This window comes from Coenobita brevimanus, unplaced genomic scaffold, assembly GCF_032717465.1.
Source record: "Coenobita brevimanus isolate Jiangsu-jjx unplaced genomic scaffold, ASM3271746v2 jjx.HiC_scaffold_1660, whole genome shotgun sequence".
Classification (NCBI taxonomy): domain Eukaryota; kingdom Metazoa; phylum Arthropoda; class Malacostraca; order Decapoda; family Coenobitidae; genus Coenobita; species Coenobita brevimanus.
Genome location: NW_027642516.1, coordinates 1 through 21064, shown reverse-complemented (window position 1 = coordinate 21064; position 21064 = coordinate 1). Strand labels below are relative to the sequence as shown.

Sequence of the window (21064 nt, the reverse complement as noted above, 5' to 3'; positions counted from 1 at the left end):
CGGATGAAGGTAGGAACTTATAAGATGTCAAAATACATCCCCATCCATGAAATCCACCAGAAGCTATCCAATGGTCAACTGAAAACTTTGCTACCAATCCATGCTATATGTGGATGTGACAGTGTTTCACAATTTGCAGACCATGGCAAGAAATCAGCATGGAAAGTCTTTCAAACACACAACCAGCTCTTAGCAGACCTAAGCACAAGAGATGCTACAGACGATGCATTCAAGCCTGCAAAGAGGTTCATATGCTGCGTGTATAAACTGCCAAATGATACAGACACTTGAAATAAAGCACGTGTTATACTTTTCTGTAAAGGACATTCTCAAGAATCACTGCCACCAACATCTGTGGCAGCAAGGCTCCATATCCGACATGCTCATTACCAGACCATAGTATGGAAGCAAGCATACATCGCTACGCCAGAACTACCCCAAGTAATAGACATGGGTTGGATTATGTCAGCGAGGATTTGGTGACAAGGCTGATGACTTTTCCTCCAATTCCAGGTGTGTGCAACGAAATTGTCACATGCAACTGCCGCAAAGCACGTCTAAGTCACAATTGTAGCTGCAAAAAAGTTAAGCTGACCTGCACAGATGCATGTTTATGTGCATATGGAGAAGAGACATGCAGAAACATCATAGACTGAGGTGGCAACTAAGAAGCACAGACTGAGACATATCAGAGCAAGAATATATATATATATATATATATATATATATATATATATATATACACACACACACACACATATATGGTGGTATATGTGTATCCTTTGGTATCATAAACATACTGACACAGTGTTCAACCTCTACATTGCACATAAGCCATGTTATGGGGCAAATTACAGAAAAAAATGGCGGCCATTTTCTTTCTCATTTTTCAAGGTCAAGACCCAAAAAAAGGGTGGCAGACAATTTTTTCGGATTCAACACCCTCAAATTGACTTAAGAAGCTTGTCTGCCCACTTTTAACACGAAATGCCTACAACATTTTTTTTCTTAATCTGGACCTGTCTACTGAGTTAATAGTACAATACAGTGCGCGATTCGCATTGTGCGCGAGTGACCAAAAATCATAACCAAAAACTCCTGAATGTGCGAGTTTACCGCACAGAATGCGAGGCAGAGGCAAGGATTGGCTCAAAAATGCCTTTTTCTATTAGTGCGCGACCACCCCTCACACAGCGCATCACGTGTCGTCATGTTGATGCACAGAAATTCCCGGGCATTCTACTGCGCAGCTTGGGGTACAAGGAAGCAGGCGCGCCATAACAGTCCTGGCTCGTGCACTGTGCGGATCCGCTCTCTACAGCTAACCTGTCGTGTACAACGTGTGGTGTTTTTTGTGCTGCTCCATCCTTGCCTGTACTTTGCTGCACCATGGCTCCAACCCCAAGAGTTAAGAAACTTCTGACGCACACCACCAAGTTAAAGATCATTAAGATGAAGGAGGAGGGTCAAGGAAACACTGCCATTGGGAGAGCCCTGGGACTGGCTGAATCTACAGTGAGAACTGTGTGGAAGAACCGTGAAGCCATAAAGGCTGTAGTGAAGACGTACGGTGCCTATGACCTAGACGGCCGTTCGCTGGTGGGAAATCGTGCTATGATACTAATGGAGCGCTATATTGCCACCTTCATAATGAGGAAGGAAAAGGAAGGTGTTCCACTGAATGGAAGATTTACTTGGAACCAAGCCCAGCTCTTTTACAAGGTAGCATCTCGCAGGTTAAAAGTGGAAAAACCTTTCAGGTCATCGGTTGGATGGCTGGACCGTTTTCTCAAGCACAAGGAACTCCGTTATGTGAAAGTGTCTGGTGCACATGCCTCTACCGACGAGCTGGCCGTGAGAGACTATCCTGCGATATTTAGAGCGATTATTGAAGAGGGACAGTACACAGACAGGCACAGGGAAGAAATAAACAGGAAAAGACAGACGCTCATAACAAGCTACATAGAGTGGGTTCAAGTTGATGAAATTGCGGAACCAGCGACATCGTCTGCTCCTGTTCCTGTTGAGGATGAAGAGGATGCAATGTCAGAAGTGCCAGCATTGGACTTTGAAGGGTTTATGGCCGAAGTGAGTGACTTTGATGCTCCTGGGGAAGGTCCTCGAGGAGTCTGTGGAGGGAAGTATTGCTGCGGTGGGGAGTGCGGCGCTGTAAGTATTGCTGCGCCTCAGAACCCCTGTTATTTAACCCTTACACCGCGGGCATGTTTACCAATGTTCTACGTGTCCCGCGGGGTAATTCGGGCTCTGACAGACTCTCAAAAAATATTTGCCAAAAATCAGTTATTATTCCTAGAATATTAAAATTACATATGCTTATGGCACATACCTTCAGCTTTCTCCTGGAATGTTTGTTGAGCCTTCGTCAGTTACCGTAGGACTTGTGGAGACCTCTGAAGTTGGGTAACGAAGTCTCCACTTTACACTTCCCGACAACCCGTAATATGATTACCACAGCCAGATATTAACACTATAAACACTACTCTATGATTATCAAGAAGGTTGGGATCCATACTTTAATATATATATATATATATATATATATATAAAAAAAAATAAAAAAAAAAAAAAAAAAAAAAAAAAAAACACTGTGAAAGCAATGAAAATTGCGAGCGCGTATGACCTTCGCACTTGCGCTAGTTCGCTCTTGGCACTCTGTCATTTATTATTCATAAAACCCTGCACACTTTATATTTCTATTACTATATCACACTTATATATATCTGGAGTTTTTCTCCATAAGTTTCCTTCAGTAGTATTAGTTTACTGTCACTGAAGTCATTCAATTTTTCATTCAGTAAAATACGTAGAGAGCCACGGATTCACTTTCACTGTTATAACATAAAGTACTTGTACTCATATTCTTATATTACTAGTTACTTACATTACTATTTACTTTTTCTATTGTATTTTCAATATTTACCCTTCTATTTCACTTACACTATGTTAGTCACTGTCACTTTCAGCAAGATAAAACTATAATACACTGTTCAATCATATGTACTGAACATCCACTGCTTTCACTTGCTATTTCCATGTTATTTCCACATTACTCTCCTTTCCCACTTGCACTTTTAGAACTGCTTCTGGCTGTGGTAATCAAAGAAGCAGGTAACACAGAGGGGAACCTGGCACTCAGTGCACTGCCAAGAGGTGCGTTTGTCCTCAGGTGTGCGTCGGGAGGTATGTGCACACACCTGACACCTGCGGATCGCAGCCTTCCTTTGGCCTGTGGCAGGCATTAGCACCAGTCTGTGCCGATCCATATACGCCCTCTGCTCAAGTCGGTTGGGAAGTGTTACTGGATGGCGCCTTGGAGTTGCTGCTGTCACCCTACCATATCTTTCCACCAGCTGCTGAACACAAGTCCTGGCGAACAACCTCAGGGAGAAGGACTTGGGTGGCTTGACCTTCATCTTGTACAGGATGAAGGCGTTCAGCATCGTCATATCTATGAGATGCAGAAAAACTTTCCTGTACCACCTAGTATTCTTCCTGAGGCAGTTGATCTCACCAATCATCACGTCGGACTTGTCCACCAGTCGCATGTTGATATTGTAGTCTAACACAGCATCAGGTTTCATCACAGGTTTGCCTATCCTACGGTCGACCTTCCCACTGTTTGTCATTTCCCCCTTATGTACGGTGGTGAGCATGTGCACGACCCTCTTGTCATGCCACTGTATTGCCAGCATCTTCTCAGACTTGCGTAGGTGCACGTCTCCTCGCTGCGAGGTTCCTGCCTCTGTGAATTTAGGGAAGTGGGCACGATTACTTTTGACAGTGCCGTAGGAGCCAATGCCGCGCTCTGAAAGGTATTTGGCAAGTTTCGGTGTTGTATAATATATGTCTGTATACAGCACATGATTCCCAACAAAATACTTTTCAAGGAGCATTTTCACTACACAGCCTGAGAAGCCAAGGGGGTGTGTTTTATCCAGATCGACAGTGCTGGCTGAATAAATGACGAAGTCAAGGATGTACCCCGTCTTACAGTTGAACAATACAAAGAACTTGATTCCAAAGCGATGGCGTTTGCTTGGAATGTACTGTACAAACCGAAGACGTCCTCTGAACAAAACCAAGGATTCGTCAATGACAACCTTCTGAAAGGGGTGGAAGAATGACATAAACTTATCCTTCATTCTGCTCAGAATCTCCCAGATCTTCCAGAGTGGGTCGGTTTGGGAAGGTACATCGTTGTCGGCAAAGTGCAGGTTTCCCATGATGTTCCGGAAGCGATCTCTGGCCATGTACGGTACTTACTGAAGGTGGGTGAGGGTAGTAAGGGGTCCATGGACCAGTATTCTTCCAACTCATGCTTCTTTGAGTGTGGCATGAGAAGCATGAGGGCAAAGAACACATACAGCTCCTGCACTCCCAGCATGAACCACTGTTGCATCTTGGCTGCACCTGTACCACTTGCAGCACGTTGTGATTCATACCTGTTGGTCTCATCACATGTGCTCCATGACTTCGTCATCTAGGAAGGCCAAAAGGAAGTCCACAAACTCAGCATTATCGTCAAGAGTGAAGGCAGGCTGTACTCCTGAGGAACTCTCACCAAAAACTAAATGTTCTAGCACAAAATCGGACCCTTTCGTCCACGCGAAGGCGTCCAGGATTCCCTGTCATGGCGGTGTAGGGTGGGTGAGGGTGGTGGGTGGCTGTGAGGCAGATTTACCCCGTTCAAGGTCACTCGCACTGACCCTGAGTTGCCATACAGCACTAGCAGCCCTTACTCTAGTAGCAACTCTACTTTTACTGGTCCGGGATTTACCTCTTCCTCTACGGCCTGCCTTCACTGTTGATGCTGGTGGTGACTCTGAAGATGAAGACTCCGGAGATAATTCAGCAGACGAAGAGGAAGAAATGAGTGAAGTGGGGCTTGGGGAACGGGGAGGTGAATCAACTCGGGACTCATGGCGGGCTGGGTCACGCGGGACCATTGTTCTGGGGCTAACACGCCGCCTTTTCACTCCCTTCCCAAATTCCTTCCCTTGCTGCACTAACGGCTCCTTTCCCTTGGAGCTAGGGATAACTTCCGACACTGAAGCACTCATACTAGCACTTTCTGGAACGATTTCCTCACCCGGCTCATCACACGATTCACCCGAAGGGTCAAAATCACTATCCATCATCACCATAGACAATTCCACTAGTCCACGTTCCACTGCAGAGTCACTTAGTCCTTTCCTGCTTCCCTCACAACTTTTTCTCGGTGTAGAGGTCATGGGGCCCTTTGCAATGGGCGCAGAAGCGGCAGAAATGGCGGGGCACGAGTGCGACATGTCATGACCACAGCGAGGACAAGGAACTAAATGCCGCGGCTTATCTGAGAAGGCAAGGGTTGACAATGACACTGAGGATGACAGCTGCTAACTTACATGCTAATAAATTATTGGTAGAAAATCTCGGCAATACATAAAGAAATAGGTAGTTCCAGGTGAATGTAAATGTCACCTTAGGCTTCTCCCTTCCTTTCTGATATATATTTTTATTACAGACATAGATTACAAGGCATAATTCAAAGGGGAAATTACCGTGGTAATGTAGCGAATGAATGCACGTGAGGTGTTGTCAGGTGATAATTAGCCAATTCCTGGTGTATACCACTATCACTTACCTTATTTTTTTTTGGTATATGTTATTTTGTATAAGTATCAGGCATAGGGCTTATTTCAATGGATGAAATCTGTGGAAAAATCCAGGGGAAATTTGCTTAGCGCAGCGCGGCCTGGGAGGTGAGAGGACAGGGTAATGGAGGGCAGGTAGGGAGGGGAGTCAGGAAGGGGGGAAAATCACTAAAATGTCAACAATGGATGGGAGTACAGATGAGATCTGGAGTGCTGACTAGTGTTGGACATTGGCAGTACTGATAGATGATACAAGCCACCACTTGAAAGTCCGGGATAATTCAAAATAACACAGAATCACAAAAGTGACGCCCCGCGGTATGATCCATTGCGCCCAAGCGTCACGAAAGTGACGCCCCGCGGTTAAGGTCATCAGGCCTGTTGTCTACTGTTGTTAAGGTGACTACCCATATTTTTGTTATTGTAGCTATAGCTTTATTACAATGTCTGAAAAATATGATCTTTATTATGTCTCTAAGGGTCAAAAAATGTCCAGGTATGAGGGGGTACCACCCATATGTATTTATTCCCATGAGATTATGTATTCCCAGTACGCGAGGTCGTGGACCGCCCAATCTCTCGCGCACTGTGCGAGCCTACTGTACTTCTTTTACTCTAACTTGGCCCTAAAACAGCCATCTCTCCACCCTGAATGCGGAGTTGTAACAAAGATTAACACTGAAATACGTTGCTAGTCATGAAGAAGTGCTATGAAAAGGATGTAGGGCTGTAGCATGTCTTTTTCCGGATCTGAACTACGTGAAATATGCTGCAAAGTAAAAAATTCTAGGCCAAATTTAATGTGAAAAAATTATAGTGCACATTCCCAGGCTCATTATGACTATGCTGAATAAAATCATCTGACATTAGCTGGAACAGAAGTCTAGAGATATCCCAATCCTGATACCAACATGCAAGACTGTTTACCTTGAATTCTGCCTTTTGGCGGAGGGTTATTTTCCGTAACCTGGCGATGAGTTGGGTTGAGCGCCAGAAGCCAAGGAGTTCCTGCCTGGATACTAGTTGAAGCATACACCTCTTGTCCCTATCCTCCCTAATGCCACCTTGCCATCTGATACTGGTAAGATGGGTAAAGATGCATCATAGAGCAGGAAATGCACATCTTCCTCACCAGGGTAAGTCTGTGGATGAATGCAGATGGATAATATTGGCAAACACATAACCAACAAGCATAATTTTTCTGTCATGTTATACATTTAATTAATAATACAATAAGCTTGTTAAAATGCATAAAAAGACATACAGAGCAGAAAATGCACATCTTCCTCAACAGGGTATGTATAAGGATAACTACTGATGGAGAGATACTTCACTGAGCTCAAGTTATTAATTTAATTGTCTGACATACTGAGTCTTAGATACAGAGGAAAACCACATCTTCATGGGGTATTTCTGAGGATGGTTACAGAAATGCAGGCAGTTACAGACTTTCATTAGCCACAAATTTTGACTTATACTGTGTCATTGTAGTGGTAGTAGCCCCAGGTTAATCAGCAATGCGAACCCGGTGGACTGCAGGTGGAAATTTCTTCCTCCTGCAACTCACCATCCCCCTTTTACGGGACAAGGAAATAGTTGGAGGACATTCATTTACTGTAGAGCTTCGCCGTCCACTTATACCGGTGCCACCATGTGAAGGCATACATCTCCATCACCATGCATTGTTGTAATAACGCAGCTGCAGATACATGGCACAGAAGAAAATCTAGATCTTCCTCACCAAGCTATGTCTGGACGGATTTACATGGCTATAGCTAGTCCTTGCTTAAATGTTTCACTCATTTTTAATTTTTTTTCACTTGAAGTTGTTTTAACATTACCAGCCAATATCCTGCCTCTGTCATATCTGTCTCGTTTTCAACACCATCTGGCACAAATGATGTACACTGCCCCTCAGCCACGCTCTCCCTCAGCCCCACTGCTTCGCCCTTCCCATCTCTTTTCATCTCCTCTTGAGGACATGCATTGACCGTCCAGGACCTCCAGCTGTACTCCAGCCTCATGGTGGACCCATGGTGACGACTCAGACCTGCCTAGGACATGCTTCAGGTGGGTGGCTTTTTTTTTTTTCTCTTTAAATCGCTAAGCAATGGGTTTTTGTTTGATCTATGCTCATCCTATAGTGAGACATTACTGTATATATAAACACAAGGCCTCTGACCCCTCTGTAGTTTCACTAAAACTCTAAAAATGGCAATAATAATGATAAAACTAAAAAGGATTTTAATTCCCGAGCTAGGCAACTAAGGCCATATAGCCTCGCTAGGTTACAGGAGCACACTACCACTCCTGGCATGGCACTCACGGGCGAGACTTGAACTCACGACCCGCCGGACCACGAGCTTGACGCTCTACCTCAGAGCCACCGTACCCCCCTCTAAAAATGGCAAGAAATACCCCCATTAATAGCAAATACCACTACTATTCCGAGAAATATTTGCCTGGTTGTACTGTGACTCAGGTCCATTGATCATTATCATCAAAAGTGCTGAAATTTCTCATTACCCAGCTGTAGGAGATTCCTCCCCCCCAACACAGCTACAACGCAACATCTGATGGTGGGGTGGGGGGGCAGCAGCAGCAGCAGCTTAGAAAACACTTCAAAGGGTCTTTTAAAAACTCTTACTGTGTTGGTATCTAACTGTTTGTGCTTGATGCTCAGCACAAAATTTGTAATACAGACAGATGCAAACTTAGGATTATCTGTCCAAAAAGAAAGCGAACTTTTCAAAGAACTTATTGCTTTATTTACAACTTAATCATGTTTGTCTTCTTCAAAATACTATCCTCCACTGTTCATGCAACATTCCCAACGTTTTTCCAGTTCTGGAATGCGTTTTCAGAGATGGTGCTGTGATGACTATCTTAGTTTCGACATGTAGCCATACACCCACATTTCATCACCTGTTATGAAAGTATTCAAGAAGTTTTCACCAACACTCAGACAACTCCTGTCTGACTTTGAAAGGGTTCTCTTTTTGCTTATCTGTAAGCAGACGTGAGACGAATTCTGCGGCAACACGATGCATCTTCAGTGTCTCGGTTAAATCACGTGGGACAAACTTCAGATGCCTACTTTCTTGGACACCTCATGGACAGTCAGGTGACAATACGTGTATTCATAGATCACAGCATGCACTTTCTCAACATGACTTGCCTCCTGATGTGGAAGACCATCCAGATTTGGGATAATATTTGATGGATGTTCTTCCTAATCTGAACCACTGGAACAACCTGACATTGCGTATGGCTCAAACAATCCTCCCCATACGACTGTTGCAACATCTGAAAAGTCTCCACAGCTAAAAGTTTTTTCCAATTTGAAACAGAATTCCATGCAAACACATTGCTCAAGATCCTTCATTGTTCAACTTGCAACAAATTGTCAAGTGCACTAAACACACATTCACTCAAGCATGTGTTCCTCAATGACTGTGATGTGGCGTGAAACAGCTATAGTCGCGGTGCACGACTCTGATGTTGTCATTATCATACCCTGGCAATGTACTTGTCAACAGTGCTTCCGATTTCGTATCATATTATACACGAATCATATTGTTATACATGAATCACACACTTATATTATACACAAAATCGTGTATAATATAACCGTGGTAGGTTGCCAAGGTACGATAATAGCAATGTCAGAGTCGTGCACTGCAACTATAGTGCTGGATTAAATGTCAAAGTTGCTGCTACACTGCGCTCCCGTCGCAAGCACACTGTCAGTTCATTAGCGTTCTATTTAAAAAGTTTGTTTCCTTTTTTGACAGACCACGTACATTTATATGCGTATACTAGCAAAATGCCCAGTACTGGCAGGGGAGAAATGTCCAGGCCTACAGGTATTTCCTTGGGACTCTGAGGGAAAAAAATGGGAGAAATGGAGTTCCCCCGAGCTAAGCCCTGTATTGGACTATATAGCCCCGCTGGACCCAGAACGTTACGAGGCAGGCTATACTACCACTCACAACACGAGTATTCAGCCCAGGCAGAGGCTCGAACTACGCTCGAACTCGCGTCCCCCCCGATTAAGAGTCCGGCGCGCTACCACTGTGCTACCGCGCCCCCCCTCGGGACTCTGAGGGAGCTACCCCCTGTGGAAGATGATCTTGAGATCCCAAGAGACATATTCCCCATGGACCTACTCACTCCATGGACCTAATTTCGTATTGTCTACCCACCCACCTATTCTGTAACTATGCACCTATTTTCCCACTACCCACCAAGCTGCCCTTCTTAGCCACCCACCTTATCCCACATGGACCTATTTTTCCACTAGGAACCCCCTATTTCCCATGGACTTATTTTCCCACAACCAACCTCCCTATTTCCCATGAACCCATTTCCCCACTACCCATCCCCCCTATTACCCATAGACCACAACTCACCCCATTCCCCATGGACCTATTATCCCACTACCCACCCACATATTCCCATAGATCTATTTTCCCACAACACCTCATTCAACATGAACTTATTTCCCCACTACCCACCCCCCTATTCCCCACAGACCTATTTTCCCACAACCCTATTTCCCATGAACCCATCTTCCCATTACCCATCCAATTATTCCCCATTACCCACCCACCTACCCATCCCACCCATGCACCTATTTTCCCACTACCACCCACCTATTCCCATAGACCTACTTTCCCAGCACCACCTACCTATTCCCCATAGGCCTACTTTTCTACTACCCGCCCACCCACCCTGCCCAACCTCATCCACACAACACTGCTTAGCCTATCCACCGCTACCACCCCACTCAACTTACTGCAAATTAGTCAGTGGTAACTGGCCCCAAAGTTCCTCCATGTTGATGGCTAATTCAAACTTAGTCCATTAGGGGCACCATTTTACCAACTTTAAACCACACAAAAATTTCCGGCAACCCTTCCCCTCTTAACTTCCATTGCAGATAAACATATAGACACTTTAAAAATACAAGATAAATAATACATGTATACAGGTGTGTATGTATACATATATATTGACCTGGGATATAAAGAAAATATACAGACTGACTTTAAACCATGGCATTACACCAATTCTCAAAAGGCTTCAGAACATTTTCATACTCTATACATCGATACCGTTAATATGCTTTTTACAAGCTCATTTTGCACTAAAAGAATTTTTTCCTCTTGAGAAGCCCGAATATGGAATGGAGTGTTAGGTATTACGGCTAATATCAGATTACAATAAAAGAAATCTTTGCAGCCAAAGGGGTAATTTTTTGCTACTGCAGGATTATGGGTTTACAGCACATTTCAATAACTGCTTGACTAGTATCTTTAAGTCTGTTACTGACCAGATTAAGATTAACAGTATTCACCAGAGGCAGTACTTTTCAAAACGTAAGAAATTACCCCAGTGATTCTGATTAGCTCCAAGACCTTCAATGCTACTGCAAATGGAAGGCTATAAACGTCTTTGGTATAAAAAATCAAAATGCATTATTGAGCACTAAACATTACTGGTTGATCAATGCTGCCGTTAAGCATCTTGGGAAAAAAATGAAGGATGGTTCATGGTACATAACTAAGCTGATATCAGAAGGGCTTTAGTGATTTTAATTGTCAGGTACAGTAATTATTTTTATAATCAAGCTTGATAATGCATTTCAAATTATACCTGGTATGAGGGATGTCAAGAAAAAAATTAATGGCATTTCCAAAATTGCTATCCCTTTATTTACACCCCAAAAAGTAAATATTCTAAAAGATATTATTCCATCGGTGGCAGCAACTATCCAACACAGGCTTTAAACAAAGCACCCACAGGTAAGAGGAAGGCCTGGAACAGGAGCAAAGATGCGGTCAGTGACGGAATAGGTGGGTGGGTGCACTGACTTTGTATGTAATGTGATGGACTGGAAGTGTTGTCGGTACTGGCGCAACACCTCGCACAGTAGCAGCAGCTTTACGTGTGGCCGCAGCCTGGGCTGCTCTAGAATTTTGCCATGAAGGATGCCTAGCTGCCCTTCACCTCAGGAGTATCTTTCCACAGGTTTGGGGGAACACCTGGATATGTCCACGGGAGCAGCTCCAGCCATGCTGTAAGAGTTGTCTCAATTTTAGAGGACACGGGCAGCAGCCTTATTCCACAAAGCCATGAATTCAGCTGTAGCTTTCTGTACATCAGCAGTAGGTCTTACTGGCTGTGGAGCACTATAAACAGTGGCTGAATGGATGGAGGAGGCACGCTCAGCAGCTGCATGCCATGCAGCCATAAATTCAGCTGTAGCTTTCTTAACTTCCGCAGTGTAGCCAACCTGAGTTGGTAGAGAGGCAACAGCATGTTCAACAACACCACCTCGACGAGCTGCAGCATTCCAAGCAGCCATAAACTCAGCTGTGGCCTTCCGTACTGCATCAGTCTCTCCTACTTGTACAGGGGCTTTGTACTGAGTAACAATTTTTGATGCCCTCTGAGCTGCAGCATTCCAGGCAGCCATGAACTCAGCTGTAGCCTTCTGAACCTCTGGGGTTGGCCCAACAGGGGTAGAGGGTGCAGCAGCATAGGAGATTGGAGCTGGGGCTGGGGCAGGAGCAGCATATGTTACAGGTGCAGGTCTGGCACCAGGTCCCATAATAATATTAACATCAGGGGCAGCTTCAGCAGCAGCGGCAGCAGCTCTCCAAACCTTCATGAACGCCGCAGTTGCCTTCTCTTGAGCAATGGTAAACTGAGGAACACCATCAACAATCCTGGGGGTCTCTGTGCTGGGGGCACCAGCAACTCTGTAGATGGTAGGCTGGATGGAAGTTACTCGTGAAGCAGCTTCTCTCCAGGCTGCCAAGAACTCGGATGTAGCACGCTGAACTTCCGCAGTGGGCTGCACCGGTCGTGGGGCACCAGTGTATGGGGTCGCAGTATAGGAGACAGCAGCACGAAGAGTAGAAGCTCGACGGGCAGCAGCTTCCCAGGCAGCCATGAACTCAGCGGTGGCTTTCTGAACATCAGCAGTTGGCTGAACTGGCTGAGGAATAGAGTAGGTAGCATGTTCCACAACACTGGCACGGCGAGCAGCAGCATTCCATGCAGCCATAAACTCAGCTGTGGCCTTCCGTACTGCTTCAGTCTCTCGTACCTGTGTTGGCGCCTGGATTGTGTAGGCACCAGTTGGAGCAGTCTTAACCAGTACATGTTGGATCCTGGAAGCCCTGGCAGCAGCCTTGTTCCAGGCAGCCATGAACTCAGCAGTAGCTTTCTGAACCTCTGGGGTTGGCCCAACAGGGGTAGAGGGTGCAGCAGCATAGGAGATTGGAGCTGGGGCTGGGGCAGGAGCAGGAGCAGCATAAGCAACTGGTGCAGGTCTGGAAGGAGCCCTAGCACTGGCTCCCATGATGATGTTAACATCAGGGGCGGCTTCAGCAGCAGCAGCAGCAGCTCTCCAAATCTTCATGAACTCAGCAGTTGCCTTCTCTTGAGCAATGGTAAACTGAGGAACACCATCAACAATCCTGGGGGTCTCTGTGCTGGGGGCACCAGCAACTTTGTAGATGGTAGGCTGGATAGAAGTTACTCGTGAAGCAGCGTCTCTCCAGGCTGCCAAGAACTCAGATGTAGCACGCTGAACCTCCGCAGTAGGCTGCACCGGTCGTGGGGCACCAGTGTATGGGGTCGCAGTATAGGAGACAGCAGCACGAAGAGTAGAAGCTCGACGGGCAGCAGCTTCCCAGGCAGCCATGAACTCAGCGGTAGCTTTCACAGACATCAGCAGATTGGCTGAACTGGCTGAGGAATAGAGTAGGTAGCATGTTCCACAACACATGGCACGGCCGAGCAGCAGCATTCATACATGCAGCCATAAACTCAGCTGTAGCCTTCCGCACTGCTTCACTGATCTCTCGTACCCTGTGTTGGCGCCTGGATTGTGTAGGCACCAGTTGGAGCAGTCTTAACCAGTACATGTTGGATCCTGGAAGCCCTGGCAGCAGCCTTGTTCCAGGCAGCCATGAACTCAGCAGTAGCCTTCTGAACCTCTGGGGTTGGCCCCAACAGGGGTAGAGGGTGCAGCTTAGCGTAGGAGATTGGAGCTGGGGCTGGGGCAGGAGCAGGAGCAGCATAAGCAACTGGTGCAGGTCTGGAAGGAGCCGCACCAGCTCCCATGATGATGTCGCTAACATCAGGGGCGGCTTCAGCAGCAGCAGCAGCAGCTCTCCAAATCTTCATGAACGCAGCAGTTGCACTTCTCTTGAGCAATGGTAAACTGAGGGAACACCATCAACAATCCTGGGGGTCTCATGTGCTGGGGGCACCAGCAACTCTGTAGATGGTAGAGCTGGATGGAAGTTACTCGTGGAAGCAGCTTCTCTCCAAGGCTGCCAAGAACTCCAGGATGTAAGCCACGCTTCGAACTTCTGCAGTGGGCTGCACCGGTTGTGGGGCACCAGTGTATGGGGTCGCAGTATAGGAGACAGCAGCACGAAAGAGTAGAAGCTCGACGGGCAGCAGCTTCCCAGAGCAGCCATGAACTCAGCGGTAGCTTTCTGAACATCAGCAGTTGGCTAGACACTGGCTGAAGGAATAGAGTAGGTAGCATGTTCCACAACACTGGCACGGCGAGCAGCAGCATTCCATGCAGCCATAAACTCAGCTGTAAGCCTTCCCACTGCTATCAGTCTCTCGTACCTCATTTTCATGTTGGCGCCTGAGTTATTGTAGGCACCAGTTGGAGCAGTCTTAACCAATTTACATGTTGGATCCTGGAAGCCCTGGCAGCAGCCTTGTTCCAGGCAGCCATGAACTCAGCAGTAGCCTTCTGAACCTCTGGGGGTTGGCCCAACAGGGGTAGGGTGCAGCAGCATAGGAGATTGGAGCTGGGGCAGCAGCAGGAGCAGCATATGTTGCAGGTGCAGGTCTGGCACCAGGTCCCATAATAATATTAACATCAGGGGCAGCTTCAGCAGCAGCAGCAGCAGCTCTCCAAACCTTCATGGAACTCAGCAGTTGCCTTCTCTTGAGCAATGGTAAACTGAGGAACACCATCAACAATCCTGGGGGCCTCTAAGCTGGGGGCACCAGCAACTTGGTAGATGATGTAGGCTGGATGGAAGTTACCCGTGAGGCAGCTTCTCTCCAGGCTGCCAAGAACTCGGATGCTCAGCACGTTGAACTTCCGCTTAGTAGGCTGCACCGGTCGATGGGGCACCAGTGTATGGGGTTGCAGTATGGGGATACGGCCACTTGAAGAGCAGAAGCTTGACGGGCAGCAGCTTCTGACCAGGCGGCCATGAACTCAGCGGTAGCTTTCTGAACATCAGCAGTTGGCTAGAACTGGTTTAGGAACTGAGTAGGTAGCCTGCTGCACAACAGTGGCACGGCTGAGCAGCAGCATTCCACGCTGCAGCCATAAACTCAGCTGTGGCCTTCCGTACTTCTTCAGTCTCCCTGACTTGTGTTGGCATCTGGATTGTGTAGGCACCAGTTGGAGCAGTCTTAACCAGTACATGCTGGATCCTGGAAGCCCTGGCAGCAGCCTTGTTCCAGGCAGCCATGAACTCAGCAGTAGCCATCTGAACCTCTGGGGTTGGCCCAACTGGTGCTGCAGAGTAGGTGGCTGTGTAGTGAGTAACTGCTGGTACAGCATGGACATGGATGTGTAATGAGTAACTACTGGGGCAGATGTCCAAACAGCCCGCTGGGACCCAGTGGCATCTCCTGATACCACTGCTATACTTGTAGCTCACAGAGGCCGAGCTGGAGCTGGAGCCATTGCCATTATCGCAGTCATCATCATCATCTGGGACGGGAGTTGCCAAAGCTGTCACCAGCAGGGCTGCTAACACCTGAAACCAATGCACACAAAGTTAATTCTAGAAGAAATTAATGTTGAACTACAGTATTCATCCCGTTAGAGATACAGGCCTACGTACGAAATAACTGGGTAACCATGTGCTATGTAAAACATGGGGTTACTGAGCATTTTTTAAGTTTCTAAACTTTAGTACCCTTAACATTCAAGTAGCTATTCCGCTAATACATGAGATGCTGATGCTCCAAAATATTAGGAGCGAGGTTATAATTACTATTTTTAATTTCACTCATAATGATAAAAATTAGGGAAAATATTGCTACAGAGGCTTTGCTGTAAAAAATAATGCAATGGCCCGAGCCAATAGGCTGTGTGATAACCCATGATAAAGGGAAATCTGTATTGCTGTAATCAAGTACCGTAATTTTAAGGAATGTAAAGGATTAACTGCATGAACAACGGCAACATAATACATTAATATCATACAGTCCCATGTGCTGATGCCAAGTAAAGATTCTGGCAGGCAAGCTAAAGCTATGAAACAGTCACCCCCATTTGTTAATGAAGTCACATCTTACCAAGGGCACACACCGTGACCTTGTCGTATGCTACCAATCGGTATATCCTGGGTAACAACAGGGATGAAAAGTAAAAGAAACTTCACCTCATGTGCAGAGGATGTGCTACGTAGTGAAGATATATTTCAATTGCACAGAAATTTAATACCGTTTTCACCAATTTCTTTGTGATACTATGACAACCACCCTAAGTATTCCGATAATTTTAATCTTTGCTGTGGAAGTTTGTTGTCCTGCAATTAATATAACAAAAGGGAAACTGAACATTAACTGATTTTCTTTGCGATAATACTGACACCACAGTGTGGTGGTCTATATAGTGTCTTCACTCCCTCCTCAGAACTCTGCTGACAAATTCTAAGTTGCATGAACAGTTCATTGTGCATTACCAACGTCCATGCCTGCATCATTTCTCTACCTCCCATACACGTTTTCATACTTTAATGAAGCTCTTTTACATCTACTGACTGCATGGTTGGTTACTGCTTTCATGATGCTGCCAAAATATGTACTCCTCAGACTGAGCCATCCCATCACATTACATTAGATATCACTAGTTTGTTTTAAAGAAACAATACACAAACCATGCTTCCTGTATATATGTATACAAACCATGCTCTCTCTCTCTCTCTCTATAATCCTGTGTTTGCCCCATGAGCGTAGGAGCCCGAGGCTAGGCAAGTTGGTCCTGACATTTAAGATGAGTGACCAGCTTCACTCCATCCCTGAGCAGCGGCATTATGTGAGCAATAAACTCCAACCATCCCTTGCATATAAAGCCTGAATAGGCTCAATCCGATTGGAGAGCCTTATTTGCCCACTAAACCACCAGGCGCCATATATTTGGTTAGGTTATATGGTTACCACCCAGCATAGTAAATGGTTTCTGGCGTACAGGAAACCATTTGGCTTGTCGCTCAGTGAAGTCATCCGTGGCAGAAGAGGAGGAGAAGGAAAGAATGAAGAAAGTAAAGACAGGAGGAGAGGAAGGAAGAAGGACGGAAGAGAGGAAAAGGCAGTACTACATCGACTGAGTGGATGAGAGTGAGTGCCCCCACCTACCAGGTGTGCGTGTATTTATATATATATATATATATATATATATATATATATATATATATATATATATATATATATATATATATATATATACACACCATGTAGGACCGATTTGATGGCATAATACTTGGTTTCAACCTGATGCAGCTGGGCTACTCCTGCAACTCTAGGTCGTGGTTGCATGTTATTAGGTTGATTTCAAAAAGACCCACCTTGGCTACTATTAAAACTGACTGTCCAATCTGACTACATATGGCTACCAACCGAGCTGAATGAGTCAGGGGTTTTTCAGGTTTGAACAAATGCCGTAGCTTTTTTTTTTTTTTTTTTTTTTTTTTTTTTTTTTTTATAAAATAAGCCGCTGGATCTTAAGGGAACTAAAACTTTTCTAGACACCCAAATCCTATATCCGTTTCCTGCAGAATCTAGAATCTGATCCACATCCATACGAATATCAGTCCATTCCTTAACCATTTAAACATTTGTCTTCCCCAATCCAATGACATTTTTATACTTTTTCTTGCTGCCTCCAGACGACTTTGTTAACTTTGGTGGCACCGTTTGTAGTGTCAGAGATATAGTCTTCAGTAACCCTTCACAAACGGACGCGTCTCCCTAAACTGAATAAAATAGCCTCAATGTAACAAGTCTCCAGAGAGGTAGTAATATTGACCTTAAACAATACATTTTATTTGTGTGTGTGTGTGTGTGTGTGTGTGTGTGTGTGTGTGAGAGAGAGAGAGAGAGAGAGAGAGAGAGAGAGAGAGAGAGAATAATTCTGTCGTATCTTTCACTTTATGATTCACTCGATGGGTTATGAAGGGCCTGGTTGCTTTACTGAATTACGTTATATGAGTAAAATATGCTAAACGATCGTAAACGCAACTGAATTCTATGGTTTTCTTAAGATCTTTAGGCAGAAACAGCCCTTTACAGGACTGATTTAGGCATTAGACAGAAGATCTAACAGACAGTAAATGTGAGAGGGCTTCAAGTACCATGATAAACAACATAGGACTGAAAACTGACCCCTGATGCACACCAACGTTCACGGAAAACTCATCACTCAAATCTCCATTCACTCTTACCTGGGTGCTACCTGGGTGCGTGCACCCACATACATAGCCATAACCACCCTAACCAGCCACTCCTCCTAGTCAAGCCTTCTCACTGCCCACTTCACCACCTCTCTAGGGACTCTGTCAAAGGCCTTTTCCAAATCAACAAAAACAAAATACAGATCCCTTTTCTTACCAATATATTTTTCCTGAAGCTGTTAACAATGAATATGGCATCAGTGGTCCCCCTACCTGGCATAAACCCAAAATGCATCTCATCAACATTCACTCTCTCTCTAATCATACCTTCTAAGACTCTCTCCATTACCTTCATTATCTGATCTAAAAGCTTTATACCTCTATAATTTCCTATTTCCAGGTCATCACCCTTCCCTTTATACACATTTACAATTACACTCTTCAGCCAATCATCTGGGACAACACCATCCATCCATCATCCAATCCTCCGTTGCCCCATGAGGAGCGTAGGAGCCCGGGGCTAGGCAGTTGGTCTCGACATTTAAGATGACAGTGACAAGCCTCACTTATCCCTGAGGGCATTCACTCATTAATAATCATATTTGTCAGGTCAGTGACTAACCGCACCCTTGTATCTCCTGAGGCCTTCAACATTCCGGCAGTCAACCCAGACACACCTGCTGCCTTACCCACCTTCATCCTGCCTATTGCCTCACTCACAATAGCAGCATCAATCAAAGGCCAAGGGCCAAACACTGGATGTGCTGGCTCCAAACCTTCCCTGTCCCAGTCAAACTCCTCATTCAACAACCGGTTATAATGCTCTCTCCATGCATCTTTAATATCCCCACTGTTCACCACTACCCTTCCTTCATCATTCTTCACACACTGGTCACCTATAATATCCTGATTATCCCTCTTCATCTGATCACTTCATCACCTTAAATATCATATTTTTCCTTTCCACACTATTTAGGTTATCAAACAAAAGTCTCGGTGACTCAGACTTCGCCCTGTATACCTCTCTTCTAGCCCTACGCTTGGCAGCCAAGTATTCCTCCTTGCTATAATGATAATCATAATCATCATCCGGACAGGGTGAGGAGTAGCAATGTCCAGACAGCCCAAATTTGCCCAATCCAATGGGCCACGCTTCCATTCGCTCACCATTCAAGCCCCCAGAATCCTGGCTCTGTATGATACGCCAAAAACATTGACCACGTTCTGTAGCTTCACATAAACGTATCTGAGAGTCAATAATAATAATAGTAATAATAATAATAATAATAAAAATGCAGTACCCCAGTCTGCAGTCCACATACAGTATACGCTGGCTACAGTTTACATATTGAAGGGACAAAAAAAATGTCACCATATGCTGAATTAATCAGCCTTCCAATACAAAGAATTACAGTAATCTGCCTATATCACACTCCAGGGGTTGTTGCTGTTGATCAACCCTTGTCTGTCTAGATGAGCAGACCCATCAACTGCAGGGAAGCAACTGCCCTTCCCATGCACTGAGTCTGTATTCCCTTGCAGCAGACAGAAGGGAATAGTGTAAAAGTTTAGTTCCTGGATGGATGTCACATTTGGGTTATTCCACGAAGATGTCAACCATTTGTGTCAAAATCAGAATTGCTTAAAAGTATATAAATCATACATCATTTTAAAGCTTAATCATTGAATTTTATGAATCTGAAGAGAAGGAGAGCCTAAACTGTCAACTTGGGGAGCTGCATAAAAAACTGTCACATTATGTCACCAAAGAAAAACCAGTGCTGAATATAGCAACTTTCATAACATCATTGACCAGAGTATGTTATTGTTTGGAATGCTGACACTGTGTTTTACTGAAAATGTGTCTATTTGAGTTGTGATTGACACTACAGTTGTCTACATATACTGTATGTTGTGGTCAGAATGTAGCATGACCTTTAAATGGAAGTATTTCAGGAGTAACGTGTCTCATGTTTTTTCCCCATTTTTCCCATACACAACTAACAAACTGGAGAATACCAACATAACTTTATATTATAAACAGGCATCCCAAGGCCTTAATAATGTAACGCTGGGATACTTTGAAATAAACCCTGGTAAGCCATATGGTCTGTCACACACGTTACATGCCCACCGTGAGGAACGTTACCAGAAAATGATGTAAAGTTTCTCACGCACACCTTTGAACAAAAAATCAAAGTACCTGCACTGAAGTCCAATGATAAAACCCCTGTGTTTGTAATTTAGTATGTTATCTTTAAGTTTTTATTCTTTCCAAAAAGTAAATTGATTTTGCCTGGTACCTGGTGAGTGTGCTTTACCATCATGTCTCCAATGACTCCAGCTGATTATTTGAATTCTGCTGGTATTCATTTTACACAGGTGAATGTAGGGAAGAGTAAAGTGATGGTCTTTGAGAGAGGTGAAGTCAGAGAATGTACAACGAGATTGGATGGTGAGGAATTGGAAAATGTGAGTACGTTTAAGTACTTGGGTAGTGTGATGAGTAAGGATGGAGGTTTGGAGGGTGAAGTGCTTGAAAGGGTACAGCAGGGAAGAAAGGTTGCTGGTTCTTTGAAAGCAGTGATAAGAAACAGGGAAGTGAGCATGCAAGTGAAAAAGTTACTACATGACAGAATTGTGATACCAACTCTAACGTACGGAAGTGAAGCTTGGACGTTGTTGGAAGGACACAAGTCAAGAGTGAGAGCAGTGGAAATGAGTTATTTAAGAGGAGCCTGTGGAGTCACATGGAGAGATAGGCTGACGAATGAGGATATAAAGGAACGTTGTGGTGTTGTTGTGGATGTGATAGGGAGCGTTATGAGGAACACGCTGAGGTGGTTTGGCCATGTAGAGAGGATGGAGGGTGAAAGACTGACGAAGAGAGTGTATGTGAGTGAGGTGGAGGGGGGAAGAGGGAGGGGGAGGCCGAGGATGAGATGGAGGGAT

The 21064-nt window shown here is 45.0% G+C and overlaps 1 pseudogene; it reads right to left on the bottom strand.

Annotated features, from left to right (window-relative positions):
* Positions 1-7976: 7976 nt before the first annotated feature.
* Positions 7977-15472, bottom strand: LOC145389631 (uncharacterized; annotated as a pseudogene).
* Between the last annotated feature and the right edge of the window lie 5592 nt (positions 15473-21064).